This window comes from Oncorhynchus keta, chromosome 2 (assembly GCF_023373465.1).
Source record: "Oncorhynchus keta strain PuntledgeMale-10-30-2019 chromosome 2, Oket_V2, whole genome shotgun sequence".
Taxonomy (NCBI): domain Eukaryota; kingdom Metazoa; phylum Chordata; class Actinopteri; order Salmoniformes; family Salmonidae; genus Oncorhynchus; species Oncorhynchus keta.
The window spans coordinates 67403730-67427310 of record NC_068422.1 but is presented as its reverse complement, the minus strand read 5'-3'; the positions used below and the strand labels follow the sequence as shown (position 1 = coordinate 67427310).

At 46.2% G+C, this 23581-nt stretch overlaps 1 pseudogene; it reads right to left on the bottom strand.

The window, feature by feature from the left end:
• Positions 1-1681: 1681 nt before the first annotated feature.
• Positions 1682-5152, bottom strand: LOC118362350 (trans-1,2-dihydrobenzene-1,2-diol dehydrogenase-like; annotated as a pseudogene).
• Positions 5153-23581: the final 18429 nt, after the last annotated feature.

The window sequence follows — 23581 nt, the reverse complement described above, 5'->3', positions numbered from 1 at the left end:
AACACGGCCACAATAAAGTATGTGGTGGTGGGTGTCACTGTCTACTGTAAACGGGTACAAGTAACTGTTGGTCTCCGAGAGGGAGGGTTTCAGTGCCACTGTGAAATCACGGCTGATTTTACCAGTGCAACAGATTCCCCACCTGGTTGCCATATTGGTGTCGACAACATGTAACTATTAGCCAGCAGGTGGAGACAGACTCTGTTTTGATTAAATTACGATATTGCGTCATTGACGCGAGTAACCAACCAGTGGTGTTCGGGAATATTACAAATACATCCGGGTATATCAAGCACACGTTATAAAACACTGGTGCTGCAGTAATGGACATTTACCAACAGATAGAATCAACGTGCCATTTTACACCCATAACAGACCGAGGTTTGGTGCTGATTGTTTTGTGTCTAATGAATAATTTATTTTCATATTTTGGATTAGGCCTTCAAATCACTTAAAATCTTTAATATAAAATATTTTAATTACTTTTAGATTACATTATTTCCTCTAGTTTCTCGTGTGCTGCTTGGTGCACTGAAACCTAAGAGCTGGCCAAGGTAGCCTATGTTGTCAAATGTGACATACATAAACTTGCTGACTCATCAGGCCTTGTTTCAACCCATGACCTTGGGAAGCAAAGTCATTGTTTACTCAGACAATAGTTTTATGGGGGTCCTACAATGTGTCTATGACAATGTCCAATTTGAATGTATTCTGACTGATAATCACCCTCTTAGGATGATCTTGTCACCTCATGAAATAAACCTCACCATGACAATCAGTGTCCTTTATTGAACCCATCAATCTTACACTTCATCGTGACAGACTTTAGCACTCATAATTCAACCTGTCAGTCTTAGCAGCTCACAGTTGCTACTGATCAACTCAGGCTTCCTTGTCATCACCGTGTTCAAATTTGTCTCACATCAGGTGCAAGCTGTATAGGGCTAAGTCGTGAGGGGATCATTGTGCTTTGGCAAAGTGGGTGGGGTTATATCCTTCCTGTTTGGCCCTGTCCGGGGGTGTCCTCGGATGGGGCCACAGTGTCTCCTGTCCCCTCCTGTCTCAGCCTCCAGTATTTATGCTGCAGTAGTTTGTGTCGGGGGGCTAGGGTCAGTTTGTTATATCTGGAGTACTTCTCCTGTCCTATTCGGTGTCCTGTGTGAATCTAAGTGTGCGTTCTCTAATTCTCTCCTTCTTTCTTTCTCTCTCTCGGAGGACCTGAGCCCTAGGACCATGCCCCAGGACTACCTGACATGATGACTCCTTGCTGTCCCCAGTCCACCTGGCCATGCTGCTGCTCCAGTTTCAACTGACCTGAGCCCTAGGACCATGCCCCAGGACTACCTGACATGATGACTCCTTGCTGTCCCCAGTCCACCTGGCCATGCTGCTGCTCCAGTTTCAACTGTTCTGCCTTACTATTATTCGACCATGCTGGTCATTTATGAACATTTGAACATCTTGGCCACGTTCTGTTATAATCTCCACCCGGCACAGCCAGAAGAGGACGGGCCACCCCACATATGCTCTCTCTAATTCTCTCTTTCTTTCTCTCTCTCGGAGGACCTGAGCCCTAGGACCGTGCCCCAGGACTACCTGACATGATGACTCCTTGCTGTCCCCGGTCCACCTGACTGTGCTGCTGCTCCAGTTTCAACTGTTCTGCCTTGTTATTATTCGACCATGCTGGTCATTTATGAACATTTGAACATCTTGGCCATGTTCTGTTATAATCTCCACCCGGCACAGCCAGAAGAGGACGGGCCACCCCACATATGCTCTCTCTAATTCTCTCTTTCTTTCTCTCTCTCGGAGGACCTGAGCCCTAGGACCGTGCCCCAGGACTACCTGACATGATGACTCCTTGCTGTCCCCGGTCCACCTGACTGTGCTGCTGCTCCAGTTTCAACTGTTCTGCCTTGTTATTATTCGACCATGCTGGTCATTTATGAACATTTGAACATCTTGGCCATGTTCTGTTATAATCTCCACCCGGCACAGCCAGAAGAGGACTGGCCACCCCACATAGCCTGGTTCCTCTCTAGGTTTCTTCCTAGGTTTTGGCCTTTCTAGGGAGTTTTTCCTAGCCACCGTGCTTCTACACCTTCATTGCTTGCTGTTTGGGGTTTTAGGCTGGGTTTCTGTACAGCACTTTGAGATATCAGCTGATGTACGAAGGGATATATAAATACATTTGATTTGGTTTGATTTGATTTGTACACTCAGGGATTAATCCCTCCCTCCTGTCGTACACAGCTCTGTCCATGTCCAGACCCTGTGGCACAGGTCAGATTGACCATGGTCGAGTGGCGATTGAGGGGTGGTTATTGGCTGTCTTGGTTGAAGACCATTCCCACCTGTTTCCTGCACTCATCCATAATCTCAGTGAGCAGGGCCGACTCGGACAGGGGCATTCTGGGGTTCTCCTTCAGTCCTGCTGAAGAGAAGGAGAAATTGACTGACTGTATTGTAAGCAAAGATTCCGGTTGGAAGCCGCAGGTAACAACAATGTTATTATTTATTTGACTGTTTATTACCTAGGGTATTCCAACAGCATTGCAATTGGATTGTTGTTGTATATCTGTTCACATGAACTATCATCTTTGAACAGAGAAATTGTGTTTTTCTCTGGTAAGACCTTGCGAGCCACCATACCTTTGAGCAGGTATGAGGCTGACTTCCTCAGCCTCGTAGCGCAGCCCAGTGCTGTTAGTGAAGTTCAGAGGTAAGGAGGGCTCCGGCAGGGGGTACTGTGTCATCTTCCCATTCACCTCCAGTGTGGTGGGACAATGCATGGGACCTAGAACCTGAGAGGACATGAAACAGCCATTATGTTTTATGTGTATACTTATCAGTATATGAATTAATCAATAATACATCTCAATGAAGTCTCAATCAGGGACATACTGTAGATCAGACATTGTTTAGCATTTGTTGGCTCTTTCGTCACTATATTACATTTCCCCTAAATGAAGATAAAACAGACTGGGACGTTTAAAGGTTGATTCAGTAGCAACATACCCCGATGGTGCCCATTGTTCCGCTGATGGTGGCGTCGTTAGGCAGTGAAACAGCGATGGAGAAGAAACAGAAAGCCAGCCTGTTCCTGGGAAACATCATCATCATCACCATGGACTCATCCACTCCTGGCAACCATCAACAGGTCAAATGGAAAGTTAGCCTGTTCCTGGGAAACTTCATCACCACCATGGACTCATCCATTCCTGGCAACCATCAACAAGTCAAACAGCAAGTTCGCCCTTTACACTTCAATAGAGAATGAATTATTGTCGTAGGCCTAGTCAATACTGACCCCAATTCTAATCTGATCCTTGGGTTGTGCCCAATTCCAAACTCATTGTCCCTGTCCCACAATCTCTGGTTTACTTGACCAGTACTTGGCTTACATGACCAGTGAGTAGTATCTTGTGATAGATTGTTAGCTGGCCAGCACGCACAGGACATTTTGTAATACATGTATGTGCCAAGATGAATACCTGAGTTGAGAAGAACTCCAGTGGCATGGATGGACTCTGGCCTCTCCTCGTTGAACACCATCAGCACAAACTGCAAGGTGTAGACCCCAATGTCCAGCAGTGCCTCCTCCCAGCTTCTTTTCCACCGAGCGGGGGATGTGAAGCTGAGGGGAGCCGAAAAAGGCCTTCACCAGCTTTACGTCGCCGTTGGCGTCCTCAGCCAGCCACCTGCGAACCTCACTGTGCAGTGGGAAACGGGACCAGATGGCCTGGGAGAGGACAGAGAGAGCCCATCACCTCACAGAGTGGACAGACAGTTCCTTCCTATAGCTCAACTTGGTCATTTCTACAACAGCCCTCATATGATCAGCAAAATCCGTCCATAAATTTGCCAGACCTTGGTTCAAATACATATGTAGTTGACAACTGGTATTTAAAATAATTTTTCTGTGTATTTGAGTATTTTCAAATACACAGCCCAAAACAAGCACTTTTATTTGAGTATTTGAATGGTTACTTGTAAAACAACAAATAGTATTTTCAAATACCTTTTTGAAATAATATATTAAAATACCTGGGTTAAATGTATGGAAGTGTATTTCCAAATACATTAAAATATTTAACTACTTGTCTTTTCAAATAAAATATACCTTACTTTGAATGTACAGTATGTGAAAGTAATTTAGATATTTGAAATAGTATTTGAACCCAGGTCGGGTATTTGCTACAGCAATGTGACAACAGTACAAATGGTGAGACTCAAGCAATAAATCATGTTAACAGACTGAGACACGTTGATGGAAACCCCAACTCTCATGGAGCCTTTCCCACACCTCCATGAGAAAGACGTTGGACTTCTTGGAGGCAGCAATGAGGTCCCCCACCTCCCAGGAGTTCATGGCGAAGGGCTTCTCACACAGCATGTTCTTCCCTGCATGGAGTACCAGCAGGCCCAGGCGCCAGTGCTCCGTGTGCAGCACGCCCAGGTACACCATGTCTGCAGGGACAGTCACACAGTACACAGACTGGAGGCTGATTTTCAAACAGTTACGTCATTAAGCCATTATCTGTGGCTGCACAGACAGGCCCTCCGAGGCTGTTAACCCACCAATCTCTGGGTCGCTGGCCAGCTCTTCATAGCTCCCATAGGCCTTGGGGATGCTGTGCTTCTTGGCAAACTCCCGGGCACGCTCCAGACTCCTCACAGCCACCGCCACTATCTGGAACGAGAGGGGAAAACACACAGACATTCATTACCTCTAGGCAAGCTGTCAGTGCCGATGGAGAGAGAGAGAGAGAGAGAGAGAGAGGCAGGAGGAAGAGAGACATCCAGTATGTGAATCACAATAGAATGTGTTTGTTTGGGTGGGTGGAGTGGGTGGAGTGGGGTGCCTGGTGGTCTCTTGGAGCGAGGGTTTTCATGTCCACACTGAAGTCGTGGCTGATCTTCCCCGCACTGCAGAGTCCCCACCGAGTCGCCATGTTGAACAGATGGTAGTTGGCAGGTAAGAGGGGCTGTGCCTGGGCTTCGGGTCAGAGCTAGGGAGAGCGGTAGTCAGATGTAGTGGAGCTCCACAGCGTGTCCACAGAGCTGGTAGCTTCACCCTGGAGAGCTGCTGCTGCTGGGAATGCCAGCTCTCCTCTCCGCTGCCCCTCACACACACACACACACACACACACACACACACACACACACACACACACACACACACACACACACACACACACACACACACACACACACACACACACACACACACACACACACACACACACACACACACACACACCCCTCTGAGATTAATACATATTTACATTTAATACAGTCATGTAATGCTGCTGCTGCTGATACAAGTCTCTTACAACCAGGCCAAAGTGGTTTGTACCGGTTGTCTCTGACAATCTGTAACAGAACAGTTCAATGGGATTCTTCAGCAACATTAGCATTATGGGGAACTAGACGGTTTAATGTGTAGAGACATACTCACCTTGCCCTCACGTAATTACTGTCCCAAAACGCTGCAGGTCAACCTGGGGAAGCTGGAACTATTAGGAAGGAGGTAGGGGACTGTTTTGTTCCCCACTAGGGAGGCGTTGATTAGCCTGCAAGGGCTTGACAGCAGCACAGGCCAATGGTTAAAATGGACCCCACTGGGACCACTGGAGTGAACAAGTAGGCTATGCAATGTTCCATTTCCCATAGGAAAACATAGTACATCCAAGCACAGCTGTTTAGCTGCTGGTCAATAGACTGAGCTAGGATGACAATGGAAATGAGAGAGCTCTGTTGCCCTTGGGCTAAATATTAAGCAGTTAGGAGGCTTGTTATTGTGTAAGATTCATTACCAGAACCGACCACTAGATGGCAACATGTTGTAAGTGTAGTTCAGGGATCCTGCAAAACTCGGAGAATTTCAAATGGATTATTGTTGTGTGTCACGTTATAAAAGCATCATCAGGTATCAAACAAGGGTCAAGCAAAAATACAATTGTTGACATTTTTGGAAATGGCCATACCATCTGATTAGAGAGAAACATACATTTATTTTGTTTTCTAATTGTTGTGCAACTTATACCATTGTTTCAGGTTGATATATTTATGACTATTATCACTTTTTATATGATAAGTATATGTCCCAATAACCCCCAAAATAAATATATATCTATATATTTTTTCCACATATTCATTACATAGTGTACTTTCTTCCTCTATCTTAATTAAATTTCAAACAGATACCTGAAGATTGCAGGAGAACATTGTCGGCAAACAATTCTCATTGTGATTTTATTTTTTTATCAATGACTCTTACTTTGCTTGTCTGCTGCTTTGCCTTTGTGTCTCACTTCCACAGGCATTCTGGGAGCTGTGTGCCGTTGTCATAACGACAGGGTACCAGCTGGGCAATTTGTATGCAAATGGAATCAGGCTTGGCCTAATCTCCCTGCCTATACAACAGGACCTAGTTGCCATGGGAATGTCCATCTCTGCCTTGGGTGAATTGTTACACTTTTTTTGTGTACATTTTGTGTGCAGCAGGAAAGGTGCATATAGTGATATTACTGCCTGGTGGGGAGGGAGAGAAAGAGAGAGAGGGAGAGAAGCAGGAGGAGTGAGTGTTAGTCAGGGCCGTACCTGAGAGGACTGGTCTGTCTGGGTGTTGGAGGTATGGAGGGGAGGATTGGGCCTGGTGGCACTGTGGCAGTGCCAGCTGATAGGACAAGAGAAAGAACCGAGAGCCTCAGGTGGTCTGCTGTGGAAGTTCTGGACAGGGCTGGCGCAGAGAAGAAGCCAGGTACTGGGACCCAACTTTCTCCCTCCAAGCAGTGACACTGCCAGCCATTAGAGGGAATGAAAAGTCAAACTTTCTTTGCTAAGACTCATTAAGACATCTTTCTCTGTTTCCAGCATGGCCCTCAAGGTCAAGAAGAGGGCATGCGTGCCTCTGAACTGAAGACTAATCAGGCAGGCCCAGGACGTTGGCATGCAGGAAGCCAGGCGGGGGCTTCATTAATTCACCACGGCCAGGACGTTGGCATGCAGGAAGCCAGGGGGGGCTTCATTAATTCACCACGGCCAGGACGTTGGCATGCAGGAAGCTAGGCGGGGGCTTCATTAATTCACCACGGCCAGGACGTTGGCAGGCGGGGGCTTCATTAATTCACCACGGCCAGGACGTTGGCATGCAGGAAGCTAGGCGGGGGCTTCATTAATTCACCACGGCCAGGACGTTGGCATGCAGGAAGCCAGGCGGGGCTTCATTAATTCACCACGGCCAGGACGTTGGCATGCAGGAAGCCAGGCGGGGGCTTCATTAATTCACCACGGCCAGGACGTTGGCAGGCGGGGGCTTCATTAATTCACCACGGCCAGGACGTTGGCAGGAGGGGGCTTCATTAATTCACCACGGCCAGGACGTTGGCAGGCGGGGGCTTCATTAATTCACCACGGCCAGGACGTTGGCATGCAGGAAGCTAGGCGGGGGCTTCATTAATTCACCACGACCAGGACGTTGGCATGCAGGAAGCCAGGCGGGGGCTTCATTAATTCACCACGGCCAGGACGTTGGCAGGCGGGGGCTTCATTAATTCACCACGGCCAGGACGTTGGCATGCAGGAAGCTAGGCGGGGGCTTCATTAATTCACCACGACCAGGACGTTGGCATGCAGGAAGCCAGGCGGGGGCTTCATTAATTCACCACGGCCAGGACGTTGGCAGGCGGGGGCTTCATTAATTCACCACGGCCAGGACGTTGGCATGCAGGAAGCCAGGCGGGGGCTTCATTAATTCACCACGGCCAGGACTTTGGCATGCAGGAAGCCAGGCGGGGGCTTCATTAATTCACCACGGCCAGGACGTTGGCATGCAGGAAGTCAGGCGGGGGCTTCATTCATTCACCACGGCCAGGACGTTGGCATGCAGGAAGCCAGGCGGGGGCTTCATTAATTCACCACGGCCAGGACGTTGGCATGCAGGAAGCCAGGCGGGGGCTTCATTAATTCACCACGGCCAGGACGTTGGCATGCAGGAAGCCAGGCGGGGCTTCATTAATTCACCACGGCCAGGACGTTGGCAGGCGGGGGCTTCATTAATTCACCACGGCCAGGACGTTGGCAGGCGGGGGCTTCATTAATTCACCACGGCCAGGACGTTGGCATGCAGGAAGCCAGGCGGGGGCTTCATTAATTCACCACGGCCAGGACGTTGGCATGCAGGAAGCTAGGCGGGGGCTTCATTAATTCACCACGGCCAGGACGTTGGCATGCAGGAAGCCAGGGGGGGGCTTCATTAATTCACCACGGCCAGGACGTTGGCATGCAGGAAGCCAGGCGGGGGCTTCATTAATTCACCACGGCCAGGACGTTGGCATGCAGGAAGCCAGGGGGCTTCATTAATTCACCACGGCCAGGACGTTGGCATGCAGGAAGCCAGGCGGGGCTTCATTAATTCACCACGGCCAGGACGTTGGCAGGCGGGGGCTTCATTAATTCACCACGGCCAGGACGTTGGCAGGCGGGGGCTTCGTTAATTCACCACTGCCAGGACGTTGGCATGCAGGAAGCCAGGCGGGGGCTTCATTAATTCACCACGGCCAGGACGTGGATAAAAGCGTCAGCTAAATGGCATATATATATATATATATATATATTATATATATATATATATATATATATATATATATATATATACGTTGGCATGCAGGAAGCTAGGCGGGGGCTTCATTAATTCACCACGGCCAGGACGTTGGCATGCAGGAAGCCAGGGGGGGCTTCATTAATTCACCACGGCCAGGACGTTGGCATGCAGGAAGCCAGGCGGGGGCTTCATTAATTCACCACGGCCAGGACGTTGGCATGCAGGAAGCCAGGCGGGGGCTTCATTAATTCACCACGGCCAGGACGTTGGCATGCAGGAAGCCAGGGGGGGCTTCATTAATTCACCACGGCCAGGACGTTGGCATGCAGGAAGCCAGGCGGGGGCTTCATTAATTCACCACGGGCCAGGACGATTGCCTTCAATTCCTATCACTTCTCACTGAGTGCTTATTTGATTAAAATGTCATGCATCATCTCTGTCTGACTGTGTCCCTGGCTTTGTCACTGACAGAGCTGGGGGAGTGTTGGGGGCTGGGTGGCTATCAGAGATGTCACCGTGGTTGGTTTCCATGGAGCCATGTTGTTGTTGTTGTTGTGTGAAGGTGGCTGATCACAACAGACACTTTTGTCTTTGCACTCTGTCACATCACTTCATCTTAGCTTTCAGCTGTCAGTTGAAGTGCCCTACTTATGGAGCTGCAGTAGCTGTGCATTTCATCCTACAAAACAACATTTCATCTCTGACTTGAGCTTAATGGGAAATACAAATGTCCATGCAGGGAGAGACTGTATAATCCTGTTTTGATTTAGAGGGTTTCTATTTCCTCTTAGACACAGCTGTCCATAAGTGAAATATACTGTGTATCTAGAGCTGGGTGTATTTGGGGGGACTAGTATCACTGTATTAAAGGAGCCACCATCCCTCCATCTGTAACTCAAGGTCACTGCAGAGGGAGGAGGGGTGACAGCCAGGCGAGCGCCGGGCTGGTGAGGAGAGGAGGTGCCGAGGACAGGGGAGTTTGAGGGAGGCTGGGAGGAGAGCTTGATGAATGTGGGGGGAGAGCAAAGTGGGCATGGGACCAATACGTAATTTTGTCAATGGAACGGGATGTACTGACGACTGGGGGCTGCAGTTTTTTCTTTCCATTAAAAAAAGTGTGATAGAGCAGAAGGATAGAGCTGAGGAAGAGATGAGCTAGAAGGCTGTAATGACAGTCTTTGACCTTCTGCATTGTGCCAACCCTTTGGGAGTCCTATCTGTGTCTGCAGCACATACCATTGGATGAGACTATACCGTAGCTCACTTAGCAGCCCTTCAGTCAGCAGGGAAAGAAAAGGTACAGCCAGCCATAGAGAGAGAGAGAGACAATGTGTTCACCCTGCACACCATAATTGACAAACAAACAAACAAACCAAAACAAAACAAAGGAAAAGTGTTCTCATGATTTGTTGATTTCAAAATAGCTTTTGACTCAATTTGGCATGAGGGTCTGCTATACAAATTGATGGAAAGCGGTGTTGAGGGAAAAACATACGACATTATAAAATCCATGTACATAAACAACAACTATGCAGTTCAAATGGGCAAAAAACACACATTTCGGCCTCCTGGGTGGCGCAGCAGTCTAAGTCACTGCATCTCAGTGCTAGAGGCATCACTACAGGCCTGGGTTTGATCCTAGGCTGTATCACAACCTGCCGTGATCGGGAGTCCTATCGCGCAGCGCACACTTGGCCCAGCATGGTCTGGGTTAGGGGAAGGATTGGCCGGGGGGGCTTAACTTGGCTAATCGCACTCCAGCAACAGCCTGCAGGCTGACCTCGGTCATCAGGTGAACAGTGTTTCCTCCGACACATTATGCGGTCGGGTGTTAAGAAGCGAAGTTTGGCGGGCCTGTTTCGGAGGATGCATCACTTGACCTTCCATCCCCGAGCATGTTGGGGAGTTACAGCGATGAGGCGATTGAAATTGGGGAGATAAAGGGGGTAAAAAATGTAAAAACACACATATTGCTTTCCACAGGGCCGTGGGGGATGTGGCTTGAGCCCCACCCTCTTCAACATACAGTATATATCAACACATTGGTGAGGGCACTAGAATAGTCTGCAGCACCCTACTAGAATCTGAAGTCAAATGTCTACTGTTTGCTGATGATCTGGTGCTTCTGTCACCAACCAAGGAGGACATACAGCAGCACCTAGATCATCTTCCACAAAGCTGTGAACGATCTGAGAGACCAGGCAAGAACGGCCTTATACGCCATCAAAAGGAACATAAGGAAGGAAGTGATTCCCAAACCTTTGATAACAAAGCCATCACCTACAGAGAGATTAACCTGGAGAAGAGTCCCCTAAGCAAGCTGATCCGGGGGCTCTGTTCACAAACAGACCCCACAGAGCCCCAGGACAGCAACAGCAACAGCAACACAATTAGACCAAACAAATCATGAGAAAACTAAAAGATAATTACTTGACACATTGGAAGGAAATTACCAAAAAAACAGAGCAAACTGAAATGCATTTTGGCCCTAAACAGAGAGTACACAGTGTCAGTATACCTGACCACTGTGACTGACCCAAACTCAAGGAAAACTTTTATTATGTACAGACTCAGTGAGCATGGCCTTGCTATTGAGAAAGGCCGCCATAGGCAGACAGGGTCTCAAGAGAAGACAGGCTATGTGCTCACTGCCCACAAGTTGAGGTGGAAACTGAGCTGCACTTCCTAACCTCCTGCCAAATGTATGACCATATTAAAGACATATATTTCCTTCAGATTACATAGGCCCACAAATAATTCCAAAACAAATCACATTTTGATAAACTTCCATATTGGGTGAAATACCACAGTGTGCCATCACAGCAGCAAGATTTGTGATCTGTTGCCACAAGAAAAGGGCAACTAGTGAAGAACAAACACCATTGTAAATACAACCCATATTTGTGTTGATTTATTTTCTCTTTTGACCTTTAACTATTTACACATCATTATAACACTGTACATAGACATAATATGGCATTTGAAATGTGTCTATTCCTTTGAAACTTTGTAATGTTTGTAATGTTTACTGTTCAGAGAGAGAGAGGGGGGTGGGATAGAAAGACATCCACATCACATCAGGACACCTGATACGGCTCTTCCTGGCCGTGGATAACGTGCGGTTTCCATAGGTTTGATGCGTTTGATATCATTCCAACGAGCCCGTCCTCCTATAGCTAAATCTCAGCTCCTCCCACCAGTCTCCTCCGCTACTTTCGTCTGTGGTCCCCGCCTGTGCAGACACTCCTATATGGTTTTCACCCAAATGCACATGATCCATGGCAGGCCAGGAGGAGTCGTGTCAGGTGTCACTCTCCTGATGTGATTTGGTGTGATGTGGATGTCCTTCCACCAGCAGCAGCTGATAACAGCACTCACATCATAGCAGGAGACAGGAAGAAAGATTCCAGACTCTGCAGGAGTGATAGGTGCTAAAGCAGGGGTGTCAAACTCATTTCGCATCGTGGGCCACATACGGCCTAGGGAGATGTCAAGTGGGCCGGACCATTAAAATTATACCATACTCTGCTATAAATAACCAAAATATCATGTCTTTCCTTTGTTTTGGTGTAAAGAAGCACAAGAACATTAGGAAAATATTGAAATTTAATGAACTATCCTTTTACAAAACATTTCATGAAACACCTCATATTTCCTTAGACAAATGTGCAATTTACTTTTATCATTCACAAATATGCATTGCAACTGATCCCACTGATTGTACAAAGGCACAAAACTTTAATTGGTACTGAAAAATATAGTAATGCACTTTACGATTAAATTAGACTTTTAAAGAAAGGAATTTTTAAACCACTTACACATACGCATATAAAATCTAAATGTAATCCCTGCGTACACCTTACAAACTAAGGAGAGTGATTTTAAATGTGTAATGAAGAAAGTGTTCGCCTGTCCTGTAAATCTGTAAACTTCATACATGAAACATACATACACATACAATACATACTGAAAATGTATGGAGTTGTATGAACAGTAGAATTCCATCACACAACTTTTGTTTTGAAGCTGCTGACTAACATTAAAGTGCACATTTTTTAAATCACCACAGTAAGGATTCATCTTCACAGAGCTGTATTCTTTCAATGCAAACAGTATCTAAGGCAGCATTTTAAAGGTGTTAGTCTAGTCTGGACTTGTATTTGTACCTGAAACTTGGCATCTTTTGGCCTGTACAAGTGCATCAACACCAGGTGTCATGTCCTGACTAGCTGTCACTTTCAGAATGTCATTTAAGTGCTTGTTTGTGAGCCTTGAACGCATTTTTGTTTTATTGATATTCATCACTGAGAAAATTTGTTCACAAAGGTAGGTTGTCCCAAACATGCACAAAATTTTAGCAGCCAGGGCTGTTAATTTGGGGTACCCTGGTAGTAGATACTGATAAAATCAGGGCAGGGTTGCCATTTGCCAGTTGCATCTCCCACAAAGTCAGCTTCAACTTAAATGCATGTATGTTGTCAGAAAACTGTGTGACAACTTTTTTGCGGCCTTGCAACATTTTGTTCAGATTGTTCAAGTGTTCAGTAATATCAACCAAGAATGCAAGGTCCCGTAGCCATTCCTGAGATTGTAATTCCAACACCGGTTTTCCTTTTTCTCCATGAACTGTCCGATTTCCTCTCGTAGATCAAAGAAATGCCTCAGCACAGCGCCTCGGCTTAACCATCTCACTTCAGTGTGGTATGGCAGGCTGTGGGTAATGTTGCTGTCGCTGAGAAGTTTGTCAAACTGACGATGGTTCAGACCTCTGGACCGGATGAAATTTACAGTGCGAACAACCACCTCCATGACGTGGTCCATTTTCAGCGACTTGCAACACAATGCCTCCTGGTGCAAAATACAGTGAAATGTCCAGAAACGATCTCCTCCATTAAGGGCTTGTACTTTGTCTTTGAACTTTGTCGCGACACCTGCTTTCTTTCCGACCATGGATGGCGCGCCGTCTGTAGCCAGGCTGACAGCGCGGGACCAGTCCACTCCAACTCTGTCCAATGCAGCAAGGACAGAGCCGAAAATGTCCTCGGCTGTTGTGGTGTCCATCATTGGCACCAACTCAAGAAACTCTTCAGTAACAGTCAATGTCTCATCAACTCCTCGAATAAATATGGCCAGTTGGGCCACGTCTGTGATGTCAGTGCTCTCGTCAATTGCCACGGAAAATGCAATAAATGACTTGACTCTCTGTTTCAATTGACTGTCTAAATCTGCCGATAGTTCCGAAATCCTCTCTGCTATAGTATTCCTCGTCATGCTAATATTGGCAAAAGCTTGTCGCTTCTCGGGACATACAAGTTCAGCCGCCTTCATCATGCATCGTTTAACAAAGTCACCGTCGGAATACGGCTTCGATGCTAATGCTATTTCGCTAGCAATTAGGTAGCTGGCTTTTACCGCTGCTTCACTGACTTCTCGGCTCTGGATGAAAGTTGACTGCTGTTTCCTCAGACCCGCCAGCAATTCGTTAATCTTATCTCTTCTCAGTTGTCCTTGCAAGCCGTCATATTTTTCGCTGTGATGAGTCTCGTAGTGGCGTCGAATATTATATTCCTTCAATACCGAAACTTGTTGCAAACACACCAAGCACAAAGGTTTTCCGTGCATCTCTGTAAATAAATAGGACGTGGTCCATTTTTCTTTGAAAATTCTACACTCCTTATCTACTTTTCTCCGTTTGGATAACGACATTTTGGCTAATGAGGGTGTAGTGGAGAGGTAGAGACATTAACAATCTTAACAACGTCGTAACAAGCAGCAGATGGCGCATTGATACCGTCTGCTGTTTTCAGTCTGTCTCAGTGATGCGGCTTGTCTTAAAAAAAAAAAAATTAATTCCATGTCTTTTATGCATTTTTTTCCACTTTCAAATTATCCTGCGGGCCTGATCGAACCTCCTTGGGGGCCGGTTCCGGCCCGCGGGCCGTATGTTTGACACCCCTGTGCTAAAGGTTCACTGTGTTGAGGTTAGAGGTGCTTCTCATCTCCCTCAGAGACGTGGAAATGTGATACTGTGGTTTATTATCTGTCCCGTTTTGTTCCAGCCTGTAGTAAATGTTAACAAAGCACTGATGCAACTAGCATCTGTCTGTGTCATTAAATGGAGCCTGTCCTACTCTGAGAAACTGTTGTCTGTGCCACTGAAGGTAGACACACACTGAAACACACACAGTACACAATTTGAGCCCATCCATAAAAACTATCCCAGTGCACAGTGGAGACAGTAGTATCTGCAGACTGACTGAGTACAGATTGTGTAAGGAGATATATACCGAGTCCATCACTCGGCTCCCACTGAGTAGGGAGTGTCAGACATGATGAGAGCCAAGAAGGCACAAGAGCAAATACCAACTCCTATCAACCGGTTGATAACAATGTCCTCTTCAGCTTTGGGAGCTTCCAGTATGTTGACCTATCATCCAGTTGATGTGAACATATCAAACAGTAATCTACCAACCAGCTGATAATGTGCCAAGAGACAAGACTAATGTCAACCGCTATCAACTAGTTGATAGTAATGTCCTCCGGTGCTTGGGAAACATCCATTTCGCGATAGATCCATAACCCCTTGAAGGTCCAGAGGGGTGTATAGAGGTGTTGTGTTGGACATGTCAGTACCCTTCCTGGAGCCCTCCTGCTCTGCCCACTCATCTGAACCCATCCGTGGGAGTGAAAACCATAAAGCAGTCTCCACACTTAGCTGTGTTTGTGTTTAATTGCCTGTTATGGCCTGCAATATTTTGATCTGCCGTCCCTTGGCGGAGGGGCGCCACGGGAGGAAGAGTGTGGCCCTGAGTGTGTGTCATAGCTCAGTACACCTCTGACAGCAAAGAGAGAGAGCTGCCTGCCTCCCTACCTGCGCTTCATGTACCTGCAAGTAAAACACTGACCCAGCGCCTCACCCATGGCACAGAACTGTCACACCCTGATCTGGTTTTCCTGTACTTGTGATTGTCTCCACCCCCTCCAGGTGTTGCTTATAATCCCCGGTGTATATATCCCCGTGTTTCCTGTCTCTCTGTGCCAGTTTGTCTTGTTTGTCAAGTCAACCAGTGGTTTTCCTTGCTCCTATCTTTCCCCAGTCTCTGTTTGTTTCTAGTCCTCCTGGTTTCGATCCTTGCCTGTCCTGACTCCGAACCCACCTGCCTCACCATTCTGATTGTTCTGACTACCAGCCTGCCTATCCCCTTGTACTGTTTTGGACTCGGATCTGGTTTCTGACCCCTGCCTGACCACGAGACTGCCTATTGTCTGGTACTGTTTGGACTCTGACCTGGTTTATGAACTCTGCCTGACCACGAGACTGCCTATTGTCTGGTACTGTTTGGACTCTGACCTGGTTTATGAACTCTGCCTGACCACGAGACTGCCTATTGTCTGGTACTGTTTGGACTCTGACCTGGTTTATGAACTCTGCCTGACCACGAGACTGCCTATTGTCTGGTACTGTTTGGACTCTGACCTGGTTTATGAACTCTGCCTGACCACGAGACTGCCTATTGTCTGGTACTGTTTGGACTCTGACCTGGTTTATGAACTCTGCCTGACCACGAGACTGCCTATTGTCTGGTACTGTTTGGACTCTGACCTGGTTTATGAACTCTCGCCTGTCCCCGACCTGCCTTTGCCTACTCCCATTGTTATAATAAATATAGGAGCTCTACCATCTTCCTCCTGTGTCTGCGTTTTGGTCTCACCTTGTGCCCTTATAAGAACATCCATACTCAAAATAAGTTCATGCTTTATAGAGCTCTATAATCATCCTTTCAGAGCTCATTGTGGGTTATTTACTTGCACAGTTTTAATGATTGATTGTTGTGATGGAAGGATGTTTACTGTACATGTTCTACTGAAATGGAAGAGACTTGGAGGGAGGTCTGAAAAAATCCATCATCCCCCCATCTGTTATCAGTGTCAGATATGAAGCGTCTGCCTCTGGGTTTGGCACACACACACACACACACACACACACACACACACACACACACACACACACACACACACACACACACACACACACACACACACACACACACACACACACACACACACACACACACACACACACACACACTGCACACCTTCCCTCTGGCTGGTAGTTTTATTAACTGTATGCTTGTCCACAGTCATAGTCGGTTAAGGCTTTGGAGGCTGGTGGATGGAGAGGTGTCGCTGAGAGCACCAGCGAGAGAAGAGATGGCGAGGACACAGAGGAGCCTGTAATGGAATGCCTGAGCCCACTAACTGTGGACCAAGATAAAAACAGGAAAAACCAATTCTCTCCTTTTGCCAACTGAGCTGCGGCAGGGATTAGAAACTGGAGTCTGCTCCAGTGTATCTCCCCAGAAATGTGAGCTGTGTTTTATGTGGGAATTATTGAAATCGTTCGCTCTCTCACTCAGTGGCGGCCTGGGTAATTTGATGACGTTAGCTCCACACTCTGATTGGACATAGTAAATTAGTCATGCCGTCTTACAAAGCTACCGTCCCTCAACAAAGTGGGCCAAGCCAGAGAGATATCATGCAAAATGTGCCAAACAGAAATAATAAAAGACAATCAGTGGAATTCATGACTGAAGCTCAAATGCACCAAAACAAATCCTCCATGTGTTATTATAACATCTTGGCCAGAAATGTGTGTTTGTATCTGAACAAAAGCTGAAGAACATCCAGGTACTTTCCGTAGGTGCTGGAGTTGTAGGCCAACTCCTGGAAAACAGGAAGGAAAACGACACGCTGCTGCTCGTGCTCCCAGGTGATTTCAAATCAAATCAAATCAAATTTATTTATATAGCCCTTCGTACATCAGCTGATATCTCAAAGTGCTGTACAGAAACCCAGCCTAAAACCCCAAACAGCAAACAATGCAGGTGTAAAAGCACGGTGGCTAGGAAAAACTCCCTAGAAAGGCCAAAACCTAGGAAGAAACCTAGAGAGGAACCGGGCTATGTGGGGTGGCCAGTCCTCTTCTGGCTGTGCCGGGTAGAGATCATAACAGAACATGACCAAGATGTTCAAATGTTCATAAATGACCAGCATGGTCGAATAATAATAAGGCAGAACAGTTGAAACTGGAGCAGCAGCACAGTCAGGTGGACTGGGGACAGCAAGGAGCCATCATGTCAGGTAGTCCTGGGGCACGGTCCTAGGGCTCAGGTCCTCCGAGAGAGAGAAAGAAAGAGAGAATTAGAGAGCGCATATGTGGGGTGGCCAGTCCTCTTCTGGCTGTGCCAGGTGGAGATTATAACAGAACGTGGCCAAGATGTTCAAATGTTCATAAATGACCAGCATGGTTGAATAATAGTAAGGCAGAACAGTTGAAACTGGAGCAGCAGCATGGCCAGGTGGACTGGGGACAGCAAGGAGTCATCATGTCAGGTAGTCCTGGGACATGGTCCTAGGGCCCAGGCCAGTTGAAACTGGAGCAGCAGCATGGCCAGGTGGACTGGGGACAGCAAGGAGTCATCATGCTATAGTCAAATTGACTATAACAGCGTGGTGGATGCCTGATGAAGACCTGAGGGTCCAAACGTTGGTGTGAATAAAATCACCTGGGAGCACGAGCAGCATTGTGCAGCGTTTTCCTGTTTGTTTTCCATGTGTTTGGGATCTTAACCCGTTACGCTCATGGAAATTGGCCTCTATGAATCAGGTTTAATGTAAATGTTTGTGGTTTTTGTTTGGAACACAGCCCATCACACAAGTACTGTTGTTCCATTATAAATCGCCATCTGGGTTAGGTGGGCATCGTTTGAAAGTTTATTCTTTTGCCAACATGACAAAGTTGTCAAATGCGATCTGACAGTATAAGGCTTTCAAAAGGCCCTTGAGACAGATTGTAACTTTGGCGCACATAGAATGGAGTCATGGGTGCATTTAGGTGTGTATTATGTGGCTCATTTTCTTCACAATACCACAAGCATAGGCTCATTGTGTCCAGGACAACCCAGGGTATAACGCATGTCATCCTGTAACTGTGGATCAAACATAATGATCATAAATGTTGATACTGTAAATGACGTGAGTTTTCAGATATGGACATGTGAAGTGCACATTTGGACTCATGGGTGTGTGCTTTTCTTGTGTGACATCAAAACGGTATATTTATTATCATTCTCAACGTCTCATCTTTACGAACATATCGATTCCTCTCAGTTAACAGCATTTCCCTCACTCAAACAACAACAAATGTGCAAAAGTAGCCCAATTAGCTGGAGGGAGAGGGGCATATTGTTGCGTGCGTTGCTCACGTTTATAACGGCTGTCAGTCAAAACCCATATAGCACTGTTAAATGGAGAACCTGAACTCTGACATCATGCATAGTATATTACTGTACAGCCACTGTGTTCCAATTTAGGTGCTTATTAATGACTAAATCTGCAATTTTCAACCAGTATATGGGATGACAGTGGCTATGAGTGGAAAGGTCTTCTCAACTTGTTTATGTTTGCTTCTTATACTGTATGAATATACAGTGTAAACTCTTTAAATCCAGTCACGAAAGTACCAGAGGTATATCACACTTCAAGAGAAAGAGGTCCCTTGAATATGGAAATCAAAAAAGAAACAACCACATGAATGGGGAAACAGACATGGAACCCAGATTCCTCAACAGACCCAGAAACATTGCCTTCTCTTTCAAGAAAATGAAACAAATAGGATGTGCATTAATTATCTGAATCCCTGTGTGGTTGACTCATAACAATCATGAAATATTCAGAGTTTAACACAGTCTCCCTTTTAATCCCAACGGCTGGGGCAGGATAATAACAACCAGAACTGGATGCTCAAAAACACAGCCTCTCCCTCCGTCTCTCTCTCTTCCACGTCTCTCTCTCTCTCTCTCTCTCTCTCCCTCTTCCTCGTCTCTCTCATATTCATATTCTCCCACAAACTTCCCCTCGCAATCCTTCAACCTTGCTCTCTCTCCCTAGATCCCCTCTGCTCTATTTTCTGGGTCCTTTTGTTCTGATACTCTCCCTGCCCTCTCACCCAGTTCATATTGCTCTGGGGGTCTTGGAACAGTAACACATCATACCGTGAGATGTGTGGTTTAACATAAATGCTACTGTATGAGTATTGCAAACAAAGACAACCCCTGAAGCCCATCAGAAACACCAGCAGTAGTAACATCAAAGGAAGCTTGGAATATATTAGTTCTAAGAATAGTTGAACTATTTTATGCAAATGAGGATCTTCATATTTCAATGCAATACATGCTCTAATGTTAATGGTTCATCCCTGGGTCTGGCCAGCTCATTTCAGGGTGAACATACTGTTAATCAACCAGAGAGGAAGAGGCAAAGCTTGTAACCCAGATGTGAAAGTGAGAGCTCACAATTTATCCCAGGATCAATCAGCTTCAAGGCAAGGAATTGGGTTGTGGCACACCGGGGTACCGGGGTGGGCGAACTCATAGGGGATGTTGACTATACAGCAGCATCACGCGGTGCCATTCATTTTCAATGGAAGTAAAGCGAAGAGAAACTGAGTGGGCAGGGGACCGATTAGCAATGCGAGCACGGGCGAGGGAGCTGATACCTACAGCTGCACTACCTAGCATACCAGCTAGCTTGCTACATGAGGCTTGAATGACACCGAGTTGCCGAGTTTCACCACTGACCTTTTACCTTTTCAGCCAAAAGATAACACATTTGTTATTGACAATTACAACCTTATCAATGTGGATTATGTAGCTAGTCTGACCGTATTGTCAATGTTAAGCAAGCTAGCTAACTTTATTCTTAACATTGTTATTGCGGGTGTAGCGAAATGCTTGTAGCTAGCCGTTTCCAGTTTGCTATTTTCTACGAGCACATGAAGCCAGCATGATTAAAGATATCCCATCAAGGCCATCTCCCCATAGAGATAGACAGAGGACTCTAGTGCCCAAATGCCAGTTTTAGCATGGGCACCGTCATTTGGGACTTTCACCTACTGGGTGAGACTTCCTATGGGTTATGGAAAGATCACATAATTCCATCCAGGTCATCAGGGGAGATGAGCCAATTAATTATACTCGTGAACAAACATTACATAACTGCAGGTGGCAGTAAATTGCCAACCTTGACTTTTACCTTTTCAAACAACACACTCCAGGTGGCAGTATGCACCAGTTTGTTTACCAACTCATACAGTTTGTTTACCAACTCATATTAGAAGAAGAACATTAACTACTTCAAAATGGAGATGATGCAATGGTGATGAAAAGATTTTCTCTCTAAAAAAGAGAGAGTTGCAGAGTTGCAAAGAAAAAGCCATATCTCAGACTGGCCAATAAAAAGAAAAGATTAAGATGGGCAAAAGAAAACAGACACTGGACAGAGGAACTATGCCTAGAAGGCCAGCATCCCGGAGTCGCATCTTCACTGTTGACATTGAGACTGGTGTTTTGCGGGTGCTTGTGAGGCATCCGTTTCTCAAACTAGACAATCAATGTACTTGTCCTCTTGCTCAGTTGTGCACCGGGGCCTCCCACTCCTCTTTCTATTCTGGATAGAGACAGTTTGCACTGTTCTGTAAAGGGAGTAGTACACAGTGTTCGAAGAGATCTTCAGTTTCTTGGCAATTTCTCCCATGGAATAGCCTTCATTTCTCAGAACAATAATAGACTGATGAGTTTCAGAAGAATGTTCTTTGTTTCTGGCCATTTTGAGCCTGTAATCGAACCCACAAATGCTGATGCTCCAGATACTCAACTAGTCTAAAGAAGGCCAGTTTTATTGCTTCTTTGATCAGAACAACAGTGTTCAGCTGTGCTAATATAATTGCAAAACAATTTTTCTAATGATCAATTAGCCTTTTAAAATGATAAACTTGGATAAGCTAACACAACGTGCCATCGGGAACACAGGAGTGATGGTTGCTGATAATGGGCCTCTGTATGTCTATGTAGATATTCCATAAATAATCAGCCTTTTCCAGCTACAATAGTCATTTAAAACATTAACAATGTCTACACTATATTTCTGATCAATTTGATGTTATTTTAAATGGACAAAAAATGTGCTTTTCTTTGGCTAGTTAACAAGCTAACTTTCAGACGATAAACTATATGGCTCTATATCCAAATATTGTTTGATTTGATTGCCATCTATAGTGGTGATGACAGTAGTACGACTGACAACTTTACCAGGAGGAGGACTTGCCGATGTCAAGCTATTTCCAATTTTGTGAAATCCAATTGGTAGTTCCAGTCTTGTCCCATCGCTGCAACTCCCGTACGGGCTCGGGAGAGGCAAAGGCCGAGAGCCATGCATCCTCCGAAACACGATCCCTGCCAAGCCGCACTGCTTCTTGACACACTGATCACTTAACCCGGAAGCCAGCCGCACCAATGTGTTGCAGGAAACACCATACAGCAGGCGACCAAAGTCAGCGTGCATGCGCCCGGTAGTCGCTAGAGCGCGATGGGACAAGGACATCCCAGCTAGCCAAAGCCTGCCCTAACCCGGACGATGCTGGGCCAATTGTGCTCCGCCTCATGGTCCTCCGGGTCTCGGTCGGCTGCGACACAGGCCCGGGATCAAACCAGGATCTGTCATGATGCCTCTAGCACTGCGATGCAGTACCTTAGACCGATGTGCCACTCGGGAGGCCCGGTCTGCACCTTCTTGTGACGTTTTATTGATAACGCCCTATATATTTACTATTGTTTGGTTATGGCATATTAACCCATTTCAAAATGCCCTTTGCAGCAGAGGCCAGAGGCCAAGGCTAGGTCAATAAAATGAATGCCAATCAGTAGCTAGTATACCATAATTTAGACAATGCATAGTCACTACCTTGCACTTAATTGTCCCCCGCAATGAAATCAGGGATGGGACTGTGGATCTGTCTGTACATTTGTTCATATGTTTGTTAGTCACACGCAAATATCTTTGACAGCACTTAGTCGATTTTGATGAAACTTGGGTGAATGATGCGTCTTGCCATAGAGATCCAGCATATACAAAATGAAACTGATTGGTCTTAGGCGGGGGCTATAGTGATTAACTGAATTTTGTTAGTCAAATGCAACATCTCAATTGGACCAAGGGGGTGGGGGTGCTGCGCCCTTCGTGGGGGACGACATGTTTACTGTCGTTTACTGACATTGTTACACTATAGCTCAAGGTCTCCTCCCTCTCTCTCAGCCGTCTCTCCTCTTTCTCTTCTTGTCGTATCCATTTTGTATCTTTCATCATCCCTCTGTCTCTTCTCCTCCACAGCCTGTTCATGTTGAAAGGTCTCCTGTTTAACTTCCCTGTCTATTTTCTATTCTATTTCGCACTCCTATGAGTATCGACAGTTGGGAGAGAATATATGCAGTGTCAGTAAAGACATCTTTTGTCTCTTCTGTGACCACCTCGGGAACAGCAGGCTCCCTCCTTCACCTCCCCACCTCTCTTCTCTCCTCCATCTCTCGATAAGTGTTTCTGGGGCTTCAGTCACTCCTAACAAAATCTCAGACAATTCAAGGTAATTTGATTTGAGCCCTTCTAGGCTCTCTGACATAATATAACATGGCATATAACATGAGATGACGTTGAACAGAAACTTTCCCTCTGGCTACATATATTCACATGCACCGCATCACGTCCACTCTGGCGTCTGTGTCTGTTTATGTTGTGGGACTGGGTTAATGAAGTACATCATGGCTACACATTTCAGAGCACATCAAAATGGGGAAAGATTTCCGACATCAACGTCACGGTCGGTCGGTTCACCTCCTCTCGGATGGATGGATGATGTTTGTTTGTTTATAGGATGAGTAGAGCAGAATAAATTGGTCTCTGACCCATGCGGATTAAGTTAATGAGGCCTTTAGGTTTACTTTCTGTTTTTTTAATACCCATCAAATTCTCTATGGCATTGGGATTCACAACATAAATAGCATGTTTTTCTTCTCTATCCTGATGGCTGGCTGGGTTATTAATTTGAGCATCAGGGTCAAGAGGTGCATTACAGTCTAG